Source organism: Vicugna pacos, chromosome 29 (genome assembly GCF_048564905.1).
Source record: "Vicugna pacos chromosome 29, VicPac4, whole genome shotgun sequence".
NCBI lineage: Eukaryota > Metazoa > Chordata > Mammalia > Artiodactyla > Camelidae > Vicugna > Vicugna pacos.
This window is the reverse complement of record NC_133015.1, coordinates 14,958,862-14,978,175: the sequence shown is the minus strand read 5'-3', so window position 1 is coordinate 14,978,175 and position 19,314 is coordinate 14,958,862. Positions and strand designations below refer to the sequence as shown.

The following is a 19,314-nucleotide window of genomic DNA, read 5'->3' as shown; positions in this document are numbered from 1 at the left end:
TGCCCCTCTTTGTCTGTATTAACATTTGAGTCTTAAGTTTGTCTCTTGTTATGCACCTTTTAGTTAGATCTTGCTTTTTCTTAATCCAACCTGATAGTCTGTCTTTTGGTTGAGATGCTTAGGCCATTCACATTTAATGTGACTATATGGATGTGGTTGGATTTACATCTCTATGCGTATATTTGGGGATGTTTTTATTTTGCCTTCGTTTTTTGAAAGATAGTTTTGCTGGGTATAGAATTCTTAGTTGATAGAAATTTTTTCCTCTTACCATTTTAAATTAGTCATCCTACTGGTTTCTTGAATTCATTGCTTCTCAGAAGAAGTCATAATCATATTTTGTGTCTTTTTTCCTCTTGTGGCTTTCATGATTTTCTCCTCTTTGGTTTTCAACAGCTTCAGTCTATTGTGTCTGAGATGTGGATCTGTGTTTATCCTACGTGGATCTGTGTTTATCCTACTTGGGATTTGTTAGTTTTGGGAGCTGTAGATTAATATTTTTCATCAAATCTGGGGTTTGGGGCTGTATCTGTTCAGGTACTTTCTCTGCCCCTTTTTTCTCTTCCCTCTTTTTTCTGTGGGGGTGGTGCAGAATTCCCATTATGCACATGTTTGTATACTTAATGTTGTCTACCAGGTATTTAAGACTTTTTTTTTTTTAGTTTTAATTTTTTAGTGTTTTTTTCTTAAACTTTTTTTATTGAGTTATAGTCATTTTACAATGTTGTGTCAAATTGACTTTATTTTTATTTAGTGATTTTTCTTCTGTTCTCCAGATAGAGAGTAATAGAAGTTGCACAGTCTTAAAATTGTATAGTGATTCTTTTTTTCTGCCATTTCAGAGCTGCTGTTTTGTCCAGCTAGTGAATTTTTCATTTCGGTCATTGTACTTTGCACCCCCAAAACTTTCTTTTAGTGCTTTTTTCATTAAATCATTGTTACCATATTTTCCTTTGTTACCATGTTTTCTCTGGTTTTTTGAACTCTTTGAACATATGTATTACAGCTGCTTTGAAGGTGTTGTCTACTAAATCCAGCATGTGGACCATCAGAGTTAGTTTCTGTTAACTGATTTTCTTCCTGAGGACGGCTCACGCTTTCCAGTGTTTTTGCATAGCTCATAATTTTTTATTGAAAACTGGACATTATTGATTGTGATGTGTCATCTGGATTCTGACCTTTTATTTTAAGACTTTTAAATGTTGCTACAATTCTTTGACTATGTTATATGTTTGTTTTGTAACATATCTGGAATTACTCTTTGAAATCTCCCTACTGATGTCACATACCTACTGATGTCACAGCTTTGCTTTTCTGTTTTCATTTTTGTTTTCTAGCCTGAATTCTAATATTTGCTCTATATCTGCTTGGCATAGCACCCAAGCCTGCTGAATTTTCCCTTCTGTGGATGGATCTCTCTGCATGGGTAGGGCAGGGAAGCCATGGAAGTCAGTGTCCTGGCAGTTTTCCTGTCTGTGTACTCAACTCTTCCTGCACTCTTCATATGCACTGGGTCATCCAAGCCTCCAGGGAGTTCTCACTGAGCCCTTCTCTGCTCTCTGACTTCCAGGATCTTCTTGCTAGATCTCTGGCTAGTTATCAGGTCTGGGATCAGGGTTCCCCGGGCAGGAATGGGAACCGCCTCCAGCCAGGCCCGGTCTGCAGAGCCCTGTAGCCTGGATACTAGCTGTGCTGGATCCCCATACTGGGGCAGTCCTATGGTGACTGGAGCCCAGACTTCCCTGCCCCACCTGCAGGGAGAGGGGTAAGGCAGTCAGCTTGGGAAGGGGTGCACTTGAGTGAGAGGGGGTCCTGAAGTGAGGGGAGACAGGCTGAAGGGTAAGTGGCTGGTCTGAGTGGAATTGACCTAGCTGAGGGGGGCCATCTCAAGATGTTGGGGGTCCTGCAGTGAGACATGAGGGGTGAGCTTGGGGTGTCAGGGCCATAGGTTAGTACCTAGCGGGGTGGAGTGTGTTGGCAGGGGACCTGGGTGTGAGAAGGAGCCTTGGCTTGGGGGTCCGGTCTGTCACTGGGCCTGGCCAGGGGTGGGGACATAGTAACGGGGAGGGGGAGGCGAGCAGGGGGAGTGGGGCTGGAGGTGTGTGGCCTGGTCTGGGCCAGTGGCGGTTCTGGTAGAGTGCCAGGACCTGGTCTGTGGCAGAGTCAGGGCGTTGGGTATGGATACTTGGCAGGGCAGGCAGGGGGGCGGGCAGGGGGATAAGGATATCCTCTTAACGTGAGTTTTATAGTTTGGCTTTTTACATTTTATCTGGAATTTATTTTTGTAAACAGACCAAGAGAGAGATTTATATATTTTTTCCATGTGGATGACTGATGTTCCGCGTGCCATTTTATTGTCCTTTCCTCCCTTATTTTTAATGCCATACACCAAACTCCCAAATATACATAGCTGTTTCTGCGGATTCTGTTCTCTCTTTTTTGGTCATTTTTCTTTCCTTATACTAATACCACAGATTTTAATGAAAACAGTTTTAGAATAAGATTTATTAGTTGAAAGAAAATTCTTCCCTCGTCATTTTTTTTCTTTAAAACCCTTTGGCTGTTCTTGGCCTCTTACTATTTCATATCAATTTAGGAATCACATTGTCACATACCTTTATAAATAATACATTTTCTAGGATTCTGATGAAGAAATGCATTGAATTTATAGATTCATTCCAGGAGAATTGACATTTTATGGTATTTTCACATCCAGGACCATGGTTGCCTTTTAAAACTGCCCTTTGTGCTCTTTGGTGAGGTTTTATCACTTTATATAATATCTTACTTGTCTCTTGCATATTTTCTTAAATTTGTTCCAAGATACTTATACTTCTTGTTAACATTCTAAAGGAAATTTTTTGAAATGACATTTTTTACTGATTACTGTTGGTGCATGTTACTAAGTTCAGCATGTTGTTTTATATCTAGCAATGAGGCTGAAGTGTTTTTTCATTCAGATAGTATCTAGATTTTTATTATAACCATAATATTTTGTGAGAACCATGGTAGTTTTTTTCCTTTCCAACCTTAGGCTTTTTTCAGTCTCCTGTCAGAGGTCTAGGAGCTCTGGGGTTTTATTGAAAAGAGGCAGTGACAGTGTGCACTGTCATTCCTGATTTAAAAGTGAATGTGTCTAACATTTTATATTAAATATGGTTTTTATTGTAGGATTTTGATAGCTTTTTTTTAAATTAAATTACAAAAGTTCCATTCCCAGTTTGAGTTAGAGTGTTTTAAATTGCTTTTACTTTACTCAAGATGTATATTGTTTTTATTTTTCTCAAGAACGGGTGCTGTGCTGCATTTTATCAAATGATTTTTTTCTCTATGGAGATGATCACATATTTTCCTTCTTTGATCTGTTAACCTGTTCATGTGTTATTTGTGCTTCTCTTTTTCCTTAGTAAGAATTATTCTACTTTATTAGTCTTCCCAAAGACTAATTGGGGATTGTTTAAAACCTCTGTTGTTTCTCTGTTGATTCTGTGAAGTTCTTTTCTGTACTTACTTTCTTTGTTTTATCGTAGCTTAATTGGCATTTCTCCTTTATTCCCTGGAAACTTAGTTTATGAATTTTTATTGGGATCCCACAAGCTAATGTGTAGTGGTTTCATTGTCATTTTGTTCTAAATATTTTGTGTATAGTTACACTTGTCAATTTCTGGTGTATATTATTATTGTTTATATATTCATGTTACCTTTTGTGTAGTGGATACACATAATTCAGGCGCACAAACAACTTTTAAAATAAAAAAGTGGAAAAAAAAATGAATGACCCTGGTTCAGTTAGAGTCCCAAATGGGCCACTCCAAGACTAGAAAGTCAAATATTTGCATATTACACTGTAAAGTAGCATACTTCTAGGGTTTGAATTCATGTTTTATTATCCAGGTTTTTTTTCCCATTCTTAATAGACTCTTCTGACTCTGTGAACAAGATTTGTGAAGGTTTGTCATTTCCTTTTTCCTAGATTACTCAGAAGTATCAACTTCATGAAGTCACTGCCTATAACTATTTGAAAAGAAAGGAGATATTCATGGTGCCTTTTTAATAATGCTAGAGGTAAGATTTTACTCTGTCTGCTTTGTCATGTTTCTATCTAGCCCTCTACCCATTTATCAATCCCATCTTTTTTATTTGATGTATAAAACTGTAAGTTTTCATCATTCCATCTCAATTTCTTATGTCTCTAAGTTGCAGACAGTAGTACATTTTATCTGTAAATATTTCTATCACATGTGCCATTGACTGGAGTTGCTTTCTTTGTGGCATTTTTTTGAGGTAAAATAACCATACGCAATGCACAAGTTTTAATTGTGGTATTTATTGAGTTTTAACAAATGCATACGTCTGTGTAACTCTAGTCCCCAACAAAATAGAGAACATTACCTTCAACCCAGAAAGTTCCTTCATAGTCAGTCCCCACTTCCATCCCCCAGAGATAACCACACTTCTGATTTTTTTTCCATTGTTGATGAGTTTTGCCTGTTTTATTCATTCATATTAATGGAATCATTCAGTAGCTACTCTAGTATAATTCTCCTTTCACTCAGCATAATGTTTTTGAGGCTTATCTCTCTCACTGCACATGTCAGTCCTTGTGCCTATTACTGCTGAGCACTGTTTAACTGTAGGAAGACACCACCGCTTAGCCATTCTCCTGTTGACTGACACCTGGGCTTGTTCTAGTTTTTGACTGTTACAAGTACAGTTGCTGTGACCACTCTTGTACTGAAATGCTCTCCTTTCCCTGGAGTCACTACCAAGGAGTGGGGCTGGGATATCGCAGGGTAGGCATCGGTTTAGTTTTGAAAGCAATTAGCAGGCATTTTTCCAAGGTGATTGTGGCATTTCACGTTCCATCAGTGATGTACGAGAGTTGTGGTTGCTCCACATTTCTCACCAGCAGTTGGTGTCCTATTGGTTTTTCAAAATTTTTTTCTATTCTTTTAATTGTTGTAAAATAACAAAATTTATTACCATTTCAGTGGCATTAAGTACATTCACATTGTTCTGCAGCCATCACCACCTTTCATCTCCAGATCTTTTTGAACTTCCCAAACTTGTTAGGTAATTATTCCCATTCTTCCATGCCCCTGGCAACCACCATTCTACTTTAGACTCTATGTATTTGATTACTCTAGATACTTCATATGAGAGGAATCAAACAGCATTTGTATTTTTTTTTTTTTTGGTGATGATAGATAATTAAGTTTGTTTATTTTTAGAGAACGTCCTGGGGATTGAACCCAGGACCTTGTATACGCTAGGCATGCGCTCTACCACTGGGCTATACCCTCCCCAGTATTTGTCCTCTTTGTCTCTAGCTTACTGCACTTAAACCATAACATCTTCAAGATTTATCCATGTTGTGGCACGTAACAGAATTTCATTCATTTTTTAAAGCTAAGTAATACTCCATTTTATGTATGTACCACATTTGGTTTTTCCATTCATCCATCCATGGACACTTGGGTTGCTTCCACCTTTTGACTCTTGTGAATAATGCTGCTATGAACATGAGTGTGCAAATATCTTTTTGAGTCCTTACTTTCAATTCGTCAGGATATATACTGAGAAATGATACTGCTGGATTAAATGGTAATTCCATTTTTAATTGTCTCAGGGACCACCGTACCATTTTCCATAATGGCTGTATCACTTTACATTCTCACCGATAGTGCACCAGGGTTTCAGCTTCTCCACATCCTCACCAACACATGTTGTTTCCTGTTTTCTTGATGGTAGCCATTGTCATGGGTGTGAAGCGTTATGTATCAGTTTTTAAACATTGTCACCTAGCTAGGAATAGATTAGGGATGTCTTATTTTTAATTTAAGAAAATGGTTCATATTGGCTTCCTGTTTTTTTCTAGCCATATGATTTTGAAACAGGCCAGGAACACTATTCCACAGAGCATTTGTGTAGGCTCTTACCCTCTTTTAGTCTCTGCATTACCCTGACATCTCTTTTTTCCTTTGTAATTTATTTGTTGATGACATCATGAACCTAATTTTAAAGGGTAAGTAAAAGTACTCTTGGCATGGATAGGGAGTGGAGAAGCTGGAGATCCTCCCAGGGAATGAGATGACCATTTGCAAAGGCATAGGAATATGAAGAAATACAAGCTTGTAGGAGGGGAACCAGCAGCCTTATGGGGGCACAACTGTCCATGTATAGGCAGGTCAGGCTAGAGACTAAAGTTAGGTCCAGATTTGGAAAGATTTTGTAAGACATACTGTAAAAGAATTAGAACTGGTAATGATTTCACACAGGATCAACTGAAGGTTTTTAAACAAGTAACTGATGTGATACTGTGTTTCATAAAGACTGCTCTGTGGACCCTAGGAGGATCTATGAGAGGAAGGTGGAGAAGGGGGAGGGAACACCAGAAGCAGAGAGCACTTGGGGGCATACTGCAGTAGTACAGGTGTGACTCAGTGAGGACATGAACTGGGTGTGGCAGTTGTCGTGAAGTGAGAGGAGGTGGATTTGAGAACTTACTGATCATTTGAATGGGATACGGGGTGAAGGAGAGGGGGTTAATGATGACTCTGAACTTTAGCTTAACATGAGCCTGTGAGGAACCTCAGGGAAAGGAGCAGATTTGGGTAGAAGGGATAGATAAAGATCAGCTTCAGCTTGTATTAAGAAGCCTTTGGAACACCAGTTAAGGGTCTGTAAGAATCCAGAATTCAGCAGAGTAGAGGATCCTGCAGCTGTGTGTTGAGGAGAGGCCACACCCAAGGCTGTGCACTACGCTGTTGCGATAGACTTGTCATGTCCTTTTTATTCCCAAACATCCCTCTTTCTCATAACCCAGTATGAATTTTATTCCCTTACTGTAAGTTTGGGTTAATCCTAATCTTCATTGCTTTGCCTAAAGAATGTCATTATTGACTCTGTGGTGGTACAACGGAAGTGAAAGTGGGGCACAATTGGTGATATTTGGTATTTTGAATCTGTTCCAGTGCAACTAGTGATGCTTTCTGTATACAGAGTGAGTCTCATCTAAATGACAGAGATCACTCTTAATAACTTTGTTGTTTCTTGGGTTTTATCTTTAAAATATGTTAATTCAGATATTGGTGGATTAGAGATATAAAGTGTTCCTTTTTCCTCCTAGAGACTGCAAAGCAAGCTTCCAGAGAGAACACATCAAGATGAACGTAAGTTCTTGAGTATAATTGACAATTTGTTTTTCCATGGACCCTATGTTTTAAAAAATATTAAATGATAACTGTATATATTAAACAGTAATTACATTGACTTGCATAATTACTGTTTATCCACTTTAATAGTGATCCCAATTTTGTCTTTGTTTTCAAGGGCTTCTAGTAGGAAGTGAAAGAAACTGTTGTGATTTTGTGCTGCTAATTGTCAAGAAAGGTCATTGTACAGGAACTTAGGTGCTCTTCATTGATCCTGATGAATTTTTTGGCTGCTTTTGTACTTGCATTTTGGTTATTATAAATGAAGTACATACTAACACCGTAAAAATTACTATAATGTGCTGAACAACAGCAAAGTGGGCTTCTAATCAGTAAGTAGTAGCCAGTTTTTCTGTATTGAATTTATATAATTTTAGCACAATGCAGCAAAACTTGACAGTTTAGAATTTTAAATATCTTTGTCACAGATACATAATTTCCATGACATTCCTTGGTAGTAAAAATTATTTATTTTATAAAATTGTGGTACAATATACATAACATAAAATTCACTATTATAACCATTGTTAAATACTCGGTTCAGTGGCAATAAATATATTCACATTGTTGTGCAGTCTACCACCATCCATCGCCAGAACCATTTCAGCTTCCCAAACTAAAACTCTGTATCCATTAGACAGTTACTCCCTATCCATCCTCCTGACCCAGCCCCATTAACCATTCTCCTTTCTGAATTTGATTATTCTATGTATCTTGTATAAGTGGAATCAAGCCATATTTGTTGTTTTTTGTCTAGCTTATTACATTTAGTATTACGTTTTCAAGATTGATCCATGTTGTGGCACATGTCAGAATTTCATCCTTTTTGTTTTTTTAAGTGGAAAGATAGCCAGTTTACAGTATTGTGTCAATTTCTGGTATATAGCATAATGTTTCAGTCATACATACACATACATAGATTATTTTTCATATTCTTTTTCATTATAGATTACTACAAGATACTGAATATAGCTCACTGTGCTATACAGAGGAAACTTGATATTTATTCTATATATCGAGTAGTTAGTATCTGCAAGTCTCAGACTCCCAATTTATCCCTTCCCACCCCTTTTCCCCCTTGGCAACCATAAATGTGTTTTCTGTCTGTGAGTCTTTTTCTGTTTCGTAAATAAGTTAATTTTTGTAAATGAATTTCATTCATTTTTAAGGTTAAATAGTAATCAATTTTATGTATATACCACATTTTGTTTATCCATTCATTCATCCATCCATGGGTTACTTCCATCTTCTGACTATAGTGAATAATGCTGTTAGGAACATGAATGTGCAAATATCTTTTTGAGTCCCTGCTGTCAATTCTTCTGGGTATACACCAAGAAGTGAGATTGCTGGATTAAGTGGTAATTCTATTTTTAATTTTTAAAGGAACCACTGTATCATTTTCCATAATGGTGTATCATTTTACATTCTCGCCAGCAGTGCACAAAGTGTTGCAAGGCTCTACGTCTTCACTGACACTTGTCATAGTCTATTTTCTTGATAGTACCCAGCCTAATGGGTATGCGGTAGCATCTCAGTGTAGTTTTGATAGGCATTTCCCTAATGATTAGTGATGCTGAGCATCTTTTCTTGGCCTTATTGGCCATTTGTGTGTTGTCTTTGGAGAAATGTCCATTAAAATCCTTTGCCCATTTTTGAATTGGATTGTTTTGGATTGTTTTCCTATGACTTGATGTTTTCAAATAGCCCTCCTGAGGTTCAGAGAATCACTTCGTAGGTGATTTTTAGATTGTTTTACTCTTTTAACACACTGATACATTTCTTGGACTCCTTAGCCCACATATTCCTTTAAACACCTTTACCCTAATTCTGTGTAGATTATTTGTTTTTGGAACTTCCATAAACACTTGGTTGGCTTTTTCATATTTAGTTCAGCTAAACCTTAATTAATATTTTTGTATTGTCAGTATGTGTTCAATTTGGCTGTTAGATTTGTTGCATTTATTGCATTTTTATTTTTTCAATTTATTGTTATGAAAGTAATTTCTGCAGACTTTACATGAAAGATTGAGGGAAAAGTAGGAAGAGAGCTTCCCCAAGATCACTATAGTGATTTGTGGGTGATGTGTCTGGAGAAGTCAGTTTGTTCAATTCCAGTGAAGATAAATTTCTCAGTAATAGTCTTGTAATTACCATTTACTGTCAGATCCAATTCTGACTGTAGACTTAAGAGTTCTGGAGTATTTGCTAATTACAGGGCACTGTCCTAGTTCCTAAGGGTTACACACAGATGGCTAAAACACAGTCATCACCCAAAGAACTGCAGTCTCTTGAAGGAGACAGGTAATGTAAATTAAAACTTCTAATGCAGGTAGAATTGTGTTTCACAAAAAAGGTACAGTGAGAGTGGCAAAGGATTATGGGAAATAAGGGAATTATTTGTAACTGATGGATCAGAGGTACTTTCATGGAAGATGTGACGCTGAAACCAAGACTGGAATGAGAATAGGAATTTGAGAGGCAGAAGCAAGGGAAGTGTCTTGTAGGCTGAGGGGAGCATGATCGTGAAAACACCTGGGCTGGTCCCCTTGGGGAGCAGGAGATGACCCAGTGATACAAGAGTGGGAGGTGAGAAGGTGTAGCGGAATGTTTTCCTGTGTTTACTTAGGGTCGGAGGTTGGCTGACATTCTGCTTTAAAAAAAACAGATGTCTTTGATGGGTTTTGTGAGTGAGACTGATGTGTTTGGCTTTGTGTTGAAGAGAGCTCTAGTGTTGGTATAAAAGGGAATGAGGAAGGCAAGACTTGGAAAATGTAACGAAGGGGCTGCTTACAGAAGTGCAGTTGAAGTGTGGAAGGGCTCCCCAGGGTGAAAGGAGTTGGGCATATGGGAACATGGACGTAGAAGTAACAACACGAACAGTTTGTCTGAATGTGTGGGTGAGGGGCAGACAGGAAGGCATCATAGATGGTGGAGATTTATAAACTGGCTGATTTAAAGTGTTAACCTGTTAATATGTTATGTGTGCTCTTTTTTCTTAGTAGGAAAGTATTCTACTTTATTAATCTTTTCAGAGACTAATTGGGGATTTTTAATAACTGTTGTTTCTCTGTTTTTATGACATTCTTTTCTGTACTACTTTTGTTTTATCGTAGCTCAATTGGTATTCTTTTCTCACTAGAAACTCTTAGTTTATGAATTTTTATTGAGGTTCCACAAGCTAATGGTGTCATTGTCATTTTCTAAATATTTTGTGTATAGTTAACACTTGTCAATTTCTGGTGTATACTATTATTGTTTATACGTTCATGTTACCCTCTGTGTCATGGGTACACATAATTCAGGTACATAACAACTTTTAAAATAGTGGGAAAAAAATGAATGGCCCTGGTTCATTTAGTGTCCCAAATGGGCCATTCCAAGACTGGAAAGTCAGATGTTTGCACATTATACTGTGAAGTAGCATACTACTACGGTTTGAATTCATTATTTATCATCATTTTTTTTCCCCATCTTAATAGGATCTTCAGACTCTAGGAATAGGATTTATGAAGGTTTATCTTTTATTTCCTAGATTACCCGCAAGTATCAACTTCATGAAGTCACTGCCCTTCTATTAGAAAAGAAAGGAGATGTTCATGGTGCCTTCTTAACCAGGAAGCCACCCACGCCCAGCTCCTGCTGTGCCTAGAAGACCTGTCAGGAAGGACGCCAGGAGGGGGCTGCAGAACAGTGACCGACCTTGGGTCACTGCTGGGCCCAGGCAGCAAGAAGCATCTAGTCCCTGTGGGCAGGAGGCCAGCATATGAACGGACAGCAGAGCAGAGGTGCTGGCACCAGGAGGCCGGGCGGGCACTGGGGTACGGACTTCAGTCTCCCTTCTCCACCTGCTGGCCTAGCTCTGTGTGGGGCGATGGCTGACCAAGGGCTTTAGGAAGGGTGGGAAAACTGAGGTTAGAGGCAGAAGAACTTCCCAGGGTTCACGTGGGGGCGAGTCCAGGGTGGGTGGTGCTGGCTTCCTGAGGCCAGGACAGCTCTGCTGCATCCCCGCTCACCTGGGCCAGGAGCACCCCCTCCCCTGGGTGTGAGTGGGTGGCACACGGCCAGCACCCTCTCCTTGAGCAGGGCAGGTCACCCCAGGGTCACGAGATTGGGGTCAGTCTGTGAGTTCAGGTGTGGGTACTCCCACCTCCTCACTGTGACCCTGTCTGAGCCTCAGTTTCTTCACCTTGAAATGGGGGGAGGGTAACAGTGCCAGCCTGGCCAAGGCAGGAGGCAGTGGTGGGTCCAGGCTTTAGCTCCAGGAGAGTCGGGAGGGGTTAAGGGAGGAAGGGAGCTTCCTGGCAGGAGCGCAGGTGGGAGACTGAAGGGGGCACCTGAGGGGCCATGTGACAGGGAGCAGGGTTGGTGGGGCAGAGAGGAGGCAGTTGGATGTCAGAGTCACAGCCAGAGACTGAGGTTTGACCCCACCTTCATCCTCCAAAGAATAGGTCACTCTTGATGGGAGGAGGCAGAGGTGGGAGGGGTCTCTGCACTGACATGGGCTCAGGTTCAGAGAGTGGGGCTGCAGGGAGGCTGGGAGATGCCTGGAATGATCTTTCTCCTCTGCCCCGCTGTCCTCCATCCCCTCTGGCTGGGTTTGTAGATCCCTCCCTGAAAGATGGGGTTGGAGAGGGAGGGGTAAGTTCAGAGAGGCCACAGAGGCCCAGAATGGTAATGACCCCCATGGGGCTTGCAGGCAGGCCCAGAGCCCATGGGGCCATGCCAGTCTGTCCGTCAAGATGGGCACAGCCGAGGCTACTGTTGGCTGTGGCCCTGGCTGGGGCTGCCCACTGCTCCCACCCAGGCCTAAGTGGGAGAGGGCATGCCGGGTCCCTGGCTTCCTGTCACCCCCTGCCCTTCCAGGTGAACACACTGGCAGATGGCAGACAGGTGCATAGAACAGGTGCTTGAGAGCAGGGCCAGAGCCTGTGTCAGGGCCCCAAGCTCGGGGTGGGCACTGCCCCCAGCATGCCCGAGTCCCATCCTCCCCAAAGGACTCACAGTTCCCTCTTTCGGTTTCTCTTCCAGCTGCTGCTGGCAGCCCCAGGCTGGCGTCTGGGCCCCGGATGTTAGGAGCCACTGCTGCCCCCTTGGTCATCTGAAGCCCTCTTTTCCTCCTGCCTCGGCTCAGAGTCTCTGTGACCTGGCCCCAGCCTTGCCTCTGGATCCTGGCATGCCAAGGCCTGGTCCGTGCCTTCCTGCCCAGCCCACAGAACCCCGGCCACCCCTCCAGCTAGGATGAGGGGCCAGGCACTGCCCCGAGCGCCCTTTGGATTTTCCATCCGCTGCTGTTGCTGCTTCTGGGGCACGAGGCATGTGTGTCCTCAGGGACAGATGTGGTTCCTGGGGCTGAGCTGTGACCCACACTGATGCAGGGCAAGTTCTTTGGGTACTTCTTGGCGGCTGCGAGTTCCCTGCCAGTGCCTCATGCTGCTCCTGGACGCTGCGCAACCCAGACCTGCACCACCACAAGCTCTACATGAAGGTGGCCAAGGCACCGCCTGCAGCAGTCCTGCCCGCATCCACACCTGCCAGTTCGATTCCTTCCTGGAGTCCACGTGCACCTACCTGGGCAGGAAGAGCTGTGACCCTTTGGGGCCCCTGGCCTTCCTGGAGGCCAGCAAGCAGTTCCTGCAGATGAAGGGACAGCAGCCACCCCAGGACAGTGACTGCAGGCCCCAGAGTGGGGCCCTCCTACCCCAGCAACAATTCTGTGGAGCACCTGGTCATGGGCAACCACAGCTCCAGCGACGTGGCTGGTGACCCTGAGAACTGCCTCACCATCCTGACCCAGGATGGGGGCGGTGATGCGCTCCAGGTAAGTGACCGGTGGGGAGAGGCCAAGGGGGCAGCCCCCTGGGCAGAGGGTGAGGGAGAGGGTCTCCTCCTCCGGCCTGCCCTGGCCACCCATCCCTGAGGGCTCCCTTGGGGAAGTCAGTTGCACTGTGAGAATAGGGACCTGGGGTGCCTGCCTGTGGCCCCAGGACCGGGCGTGGGGCCAGCACATTGGGAGGTGCTTGCTGAGTGTTCAGGAAAGGATGGGTCTGGTTTCTCCCGGGATGAGGGAGCTTTTCATTTCTGGCTGGGGGAGGTCCCTCCTCTTGCAGGTAGGATGATTCTGATGGGCCAGTAGGCTGCTGTGGCCTGTGGCCAGGGTCTGCAGGGGCCTCCTGGGACTTGGGAGAAAAAATGAGAGTGGGCTGTCGGGAAGTGTGGTCAGGAGATGTCCTTTGGGGTTTGCACGTGTTGTGGCCGCACAAATCCTTACCGAGCAGCTAGTTAACCAGCGCCTCTGGAGTGTTCTGGTGCAGTGAAGGGGCACAAGGGAAGTCCTTTGTGTCCTGGAGCTGCCTTCCTGGTTGGGGGAGGGGGAAGGCGTTAACAGCCAAACACAAGAAGCAGGCGTCAGGTGAAGGGTGGGAAGTTCCCTGGTGTCGGAGTGTCCCTGCTGTGTGTCATTCAGAGTCAGTGGCTGTCTTGTTCAGGGGGCTGTGTTCAAGATTCTGGAAGAGATGTGAGCAAGCCCTGTGGGTCAGAGGCAAAGGCGGGGATACTTGTGTGCTGGGCGGGTCCCAGCAAGGAGGGGCTGGGGCACAGTCCACCTTTTTAGCAGTTTGGTTTCCTTGGTGAGAAGGCCACCCCTACAGGAGGACGTGAGCAGTGCGCTGGGACCCTGGCCGGGCCTCCATGGCAGCAGGGAAGGTGGGGAGCCCCCCTTTGCAGAAAGCCCAGGATGTTGTAGGAGGCTGGAGCATTAGCCAGGGCAGAGAGAGCAGCAGGTGCCAGGTTAGGCTTTGGCGTTCATGCCGACTGGCCATCACAGGGCCAAGTGACGTGGTCCAGGGCCCTTGGCCTCTCCTGAGCCAGTGGCACTGATGGGTTCCACAGAATAGCCTCTGTAGAGGCACAGAATAAGCTAAGTGAGGTTACAAAAGAAGCTTATTATCCTGGACTTGTTTCTATTGACGGCCCAGGCAGAGGACCCCAGATTAGAAGTGTCTGTGAAGCAGCGAGGTGCCGGAGAGGATCAGGAGAGGAGGGAAGAGGTGGCCAGAGCCCCGGGAAGGGGGTGCAGGTGTGGCATCCAGGAAACATCAGAAAAATCCCTGTCTCCCATCAGGGATCAGGGCCCCCAGGGCTCTTCAGGCTGGGCAAGGTGGAAGTCACTGTGACCTTGGCTGGGGCAGCTCCCCCTCATGGCATGCTGGCGGGAGTGGTCCTCAGCGGATAGGGAGGAGGTGAATGGAACAGACTATAGACGGGTTTGTCGGGGAGCAGAGATGCAGGACAGTGGCTGGTTTTGGAGGTGGGAGGGTACAGGAGGACCAGGTGGGCAGTGGCCTGGCTGTACATCTTACCCGGCAACACCCCAGTGATCACCTGCTCCCTGAGCCTCAGTGTCTTTGCTGGCAAAATGCCACCTGCTTTGTGGGCTGCTGGGTCACAGCGGACATGATGGCCCTGGGTCCTGGCCCACACTGAAGCTGGTCTGTGTTAGCATCAGGGCAGGGAGTGTGCTGAGGAGAGACTGGATAGACCCAGTGGTGCAGAGCTCTCTGGAAAAGATCAAGAAGGCAGGGCTGGTGTGACATGTGTGCTGTTGATGCTGCAGAAAGCTGGCCCAGTCGGGAGGAAGGAGCAGGGTCTGAGGGTTAGGGGTGGAGCTGATGAACTTGTGGATGCAAAGGATGTGGGCATGGAGGAAGGAGGTGGGTGGGCCACTTCCAGATTCCTGGCTGAGGCTGAGGATGTCAGCCAAGGTGGTAAAGCAGTGGGAAGAATGGGCTGGGGAGGAAGATTCGGAGGTCAGAGTGGGCTTGGATGTGAGAGGCCCATGGGTCATCCTGTGGGAATGTCGTTGGAGGACGGAGTTTTGGGACCTAGTGCCCCAGGATAGGACTAGGTCAGGTTCAAATCCCAGCCTGGCACACACACAGTGGGTGTCCCTGTGCCCAACCCATCAGCTCTTCCATCCCCTCAGACCCCTTGTCTTTGAAACTGAAAGAGTAAAAACATCTTTTTCCTTGATTGTCATGAGGAATGAGAACTGGGGTGAAACTGTTTCTAAGCAATGTTACTGATGAAAAGTCGCCTGTATCTTTGTTCATTATCTGGTAGGGAATCTGGAGGGCTGGGGCAGGAAGAGGGAGGTTAGGAGATGGGGTTGGGTATCATGGCCGTGCACAGAGATTCTGAGAATGGGAATGCTGGGGAGTGGTGCTGGAAGGGGTCGGGCAGAACTGTGCCTGTGTGTGTGTGTGCATGTACTTGTGCTTCTGCATCCATGAGTGTGTACGTGTGCTGTGTGTTGTGCGAGCATGTCTGTCTTCACGCATCCATGTTCACAAGTACTGTGCGTGCGTGTGTACATGGCATGTGTGTGGCATTCACACGTGCATTGCCAGCATATATTGTGTGCACAAGGGATGTGTGTGCATGTGTGCAGTACATGGGGCATGTGTGTGCAGTCATGCCTGTCCCCTTCTAGCAAGTCAGTATGTGTGCATTGCATTTTTCCGTGCATGTGTGTGAGCGTGGGAGGTACTTGCGTCCACTGTGTATGAGTGTGTGTGTAGGCCGATTTCAGTAGTCGTGACAAAGCGCGTGTCAAGGCTGTGTGGCAGGGCTGGGGGCCTTAGGGGAAGACAGCTTGCAGGGCCTGAGGGCTGGGGCAGCCACACTGTGAAGCGGGGAGCTCGGCTGCAGGACAGAACACGGTCACCCAGGCCCAGGGTCAGCTCAGACCCCCATGTGCGTGCCCGGGACTCCGAAGGCCTTGATGCTCTGAGACCTTGGGAATGAAAATCATCTTGGTGGTGGTGACAGCAGCCGTGTCTGAGTGTCGACATCCTTTGTGCAGGAAGCACCACCTCTCAACCAGTTCACTCCTCCCAGCAGCCTGGGGATTGGCTCCCCAGCCAGGTGGCCACCTGCGCAGGGCCTTTGCACGGGCTGTTCCCCAGGCTGGAACACTCTTCCCCACATGCCCACAGGGCCCCTTCCCTCAGCTTGCTTGTGCCCTGGCCGCCCTTACCCCCTGACCATGCTGCTTCAAGTGGCAGCAGCCCCAGCCACACTCTCACCATATCCCGTGTCTTTTTCTCTTCCCACATGGCATCGCCTATGAACACTGGATAATTCGTGTGTCCTTACTTTCTGTCCTTCCACGATGTATCCCTCAACATGGCGGGGGAGTTTGCCCTGCTGGCTGATGAAACCGGTACACAGCAGACCCTGCATTAATACTTATGTAGTGGAATGAGGCACAGAGAGGTTAAACAGCAGTCAAGGTCACACAGCTTGTAAGGGGGAGACAGAGGGCAGAGCTTGTCAGCTGGTAGTCCCACCTGGGGTGTCTCCTACACAGCACTCTACTGGGAGAGTGTGTGAGTGTGTGTGTGCACACGCGCACGTGCGTGCACATGCATGTGTGTCAGGGTGGGGTGGCACGCAGACCAGAGAGGTCCAGCAGTCATTCAGAAGACACACAGCTGAGCTAGCAGGTGCTTGTCCCAGTTCTTGCTGTCTGAGCCTGTGCCAGGGATCTTCGCCCCTCACACTGCCTAGGGGAGGCTGTGTCACCTGTGTCCCTCCATCACCAGCCAAGCTGGGAGTCAGCAGGAGGCCCAGGCCAACACATGGCCTCTTTTCAGCTCTGCCACCACCCAGCCTGTCGAAATGCCACATGACATCTGTCTGGCAAGTGTTTCTCGGGCCAGAACAACTGTTCCCTCTCCTCTACCTCCTCCCCTGCCTGGCGGCCCCTCTGCAGCTACCCTCCCACTCCCCCGGGCTCTCAGCTCCGTGTCCCTCTCTCTCTCATGGTAGTGTTCTGTGCATTTTCCTACCCCTGGCCAGATGGGCCAAATCAGGACCCATGGGGGCTGGGGTGGACAGGACTGGGGACTGGGTGGGGGAATTCAGAGAGCTGTCCTGTTCCGTGTGGTCCTCATTTGCAAATCCATGCGGGGGCTGAGGAGGAACTCCTATGCCCCAGGACAAGCCCTAACTTCAGAGGTCCTGGAGCTCACCCTGGATGCCTGGGGAACTGGCCTGGTGGGCAAGGGCAGGGCAGGAATGGACAGGGGCTGACCCACTGCCTCTGCTGCCCCACCTGCTGGGCTGGGAAGAGCTCTACCCAGGAAGCAGGAAGGCCTAGCAGGATGCCGGCCTCTCCTAGGGCCCTCATCCCAGCCTTCTGGGGCCACAGGGGCCAGGGAGACCACAGTCTCCAGGCTCGTGAGCCAGGGTGGAAGGAGGCTGGGAGCCCCCTCACCATGTGCCCTCTCTCCTGGGTGGCCAAGGCTGCCTGGCCGCCATTAATTGGCTCTATTCATCCTGTAATGAGATGGAAATGAGGCTTCCAGACAGAGGGGACATTGAGCCAGGGAAGAATGGCTGCTTCCTTCTGGGCCTGGAGGGGCAGCCCACCCCCCAGCCTTGCCCACTCCTCTGCCACCTCCTCATAGCTCACCCAGCCCAGGAGCCCTGTGGCCACCCAGCAAAAGGGGTCCTGAGAGTCTCTGCCCAGCACTGCGGGTCCCAGGAGTCCTTGTGGGGACTCCCCCAGTTGTGGATGCATTGGTCTGGATAACATTTGTCAGGGGACAACTGTGAGTGGGACACACGTTAAAGATACAACAACGATAACAGAAATAGAAGCCGCCGCTCGCTGAGTGCCCCTCCGTGGTGGGAGCGCGGCCAAGGTCGGGGGGCAATCTGTGACTTGGATCAGGGCTCAGTATGAGATGGGGAGCAGCCACCACTCGCTGAGTGTACCTCTGTGATGGAAACACAGCCAAGGTTGGGGTGCAGTCTGTGACCTGGATCAGGACTTGTCTGTGATGGGGGCCAGGCACACTGTGTCCAGGATCAGAAGTCAGTCTGTGATGCAGATCAAGGCTCAGTGTGTGACCAGGGTCATGTCTAGGCCTGGAGGGCTGTCTGTCCTCTGAGCCAATGGCCCCCTGCCTGGGCTCTCCTGATCTGACCCCTCCTCTCCACCCCCTGCTCCCACCACATCCTCACCACCTGGGCACCGAGGTAACCAGCCCTGAAATAATGGGTGTTTTAGCATCTGAGGCCTTACCTGAATCTATCCTGAAAGGCTGAGCTCTGCAGTAGTTGCCATGGGAACCAAGTGACATCCTCTTTCTCCCACCCACTGCCAGTTTCCATGTCACTCAGGCTTCCACTTGGGACCTGGGCTGGGGCAGCAAGGGGGGATGGGCAGGATGTGCCCACCCTGGCCTTGCTACCAGTCCTGTCTCCTGGACCCCAGGCCTCTGTCTCTTTGTCTCAGTGTGATGGGATGGGATGGCTCAGCAGGGGAGACCACTGAGGTCTAGAGTGCCGGGGGGGGGGGGCCTGTGGTCAGTTTTGGCAGGCAGCCTTAGTCTGAGGGCCAGCGAGCAGAGCACTTGGAATCTGATCCAGGGTTTGATCCCTGCTCCTCTCCTTGTCAGCCTGGTGGATAACTTGGGCTCTCTGTATCCGCCAAATGGGCGTGGTCATGGGGCTGTTGTGGTCACCCGAGTGAGGTGGCAGCGATGAAGGCCCGATGTCTGGGCAGCCTCGGCTGTCATACATTCAGAGCCGCTCACCTGCCCTGTCCCAAGGGCATAGAGGCAGTCCTGTGGCTCCCCGCCTTCCCTCAGGCCCTGGTCTGCTCCCCTTCTCCTGCACCTCCAGGGCCCTTGCACGACATTCCCAGTTCAAAGTGAAATCCTATTTGTGCGGTATTCTTGAGACCCTGGCTTCACCTGTCTTCTGAGACCTGGGTCTCCACACTGTCTCCAGGGCAGACCCTCCTGGCTGTCTGGTCCACGCCTCTTTGAGCCTCAGTTGTCCCAGCTGTACATGGGGTGAGCATTTGGTTCCTGGATGGCCTGAGACTCAAGGCTTCTGTGTACTGAGGTGACCAGCACAGAGCAGGTGCAGGGGGGTCAGGAATCCCTTGCTCCCCAGAGAGCCAACTTTGGGGGGAGCAACCTTCCTTGAAGTGTGTGGGGCCTAGTCCCACTTGGCCCCCTCCTCAATGGGGGACGGGAAGCAGGGCATCGCTTCCTGTGGGCAGCCTCGCGTCTTCCCATCTGAA

The 19,314-nt window shown here is 47.3% G+C and overlaps 1 protein-coding gene across 1 annotated transcript in view; it reads left to right on the top strand.

Moving 5' to 3' along the window:
• LOC107035089 (ryanodine receptor 2-like) overlaps positions 1–19,314 on the top strand; it is a 117,391-nt gene that overhangs the window by 57,004 nt on the left and 41,073 nt on the right. Inside the window, exons 10-13 of the mRNA XM_072951847.1 lie at positions 3,974–4,065; positions 7,130–7,172; positions 10,750–11,035; positions 12,246–13,035. The gene's annotated coding sequence lies outside the window, so the exon portion shown is untranslated. The remainder of the gene's footprint in view (positions 1–3,973; positions 4,066–7,129; positions 7,173–10,749; positions 11,036–12,245; positions 13,036–19,314) is intronic.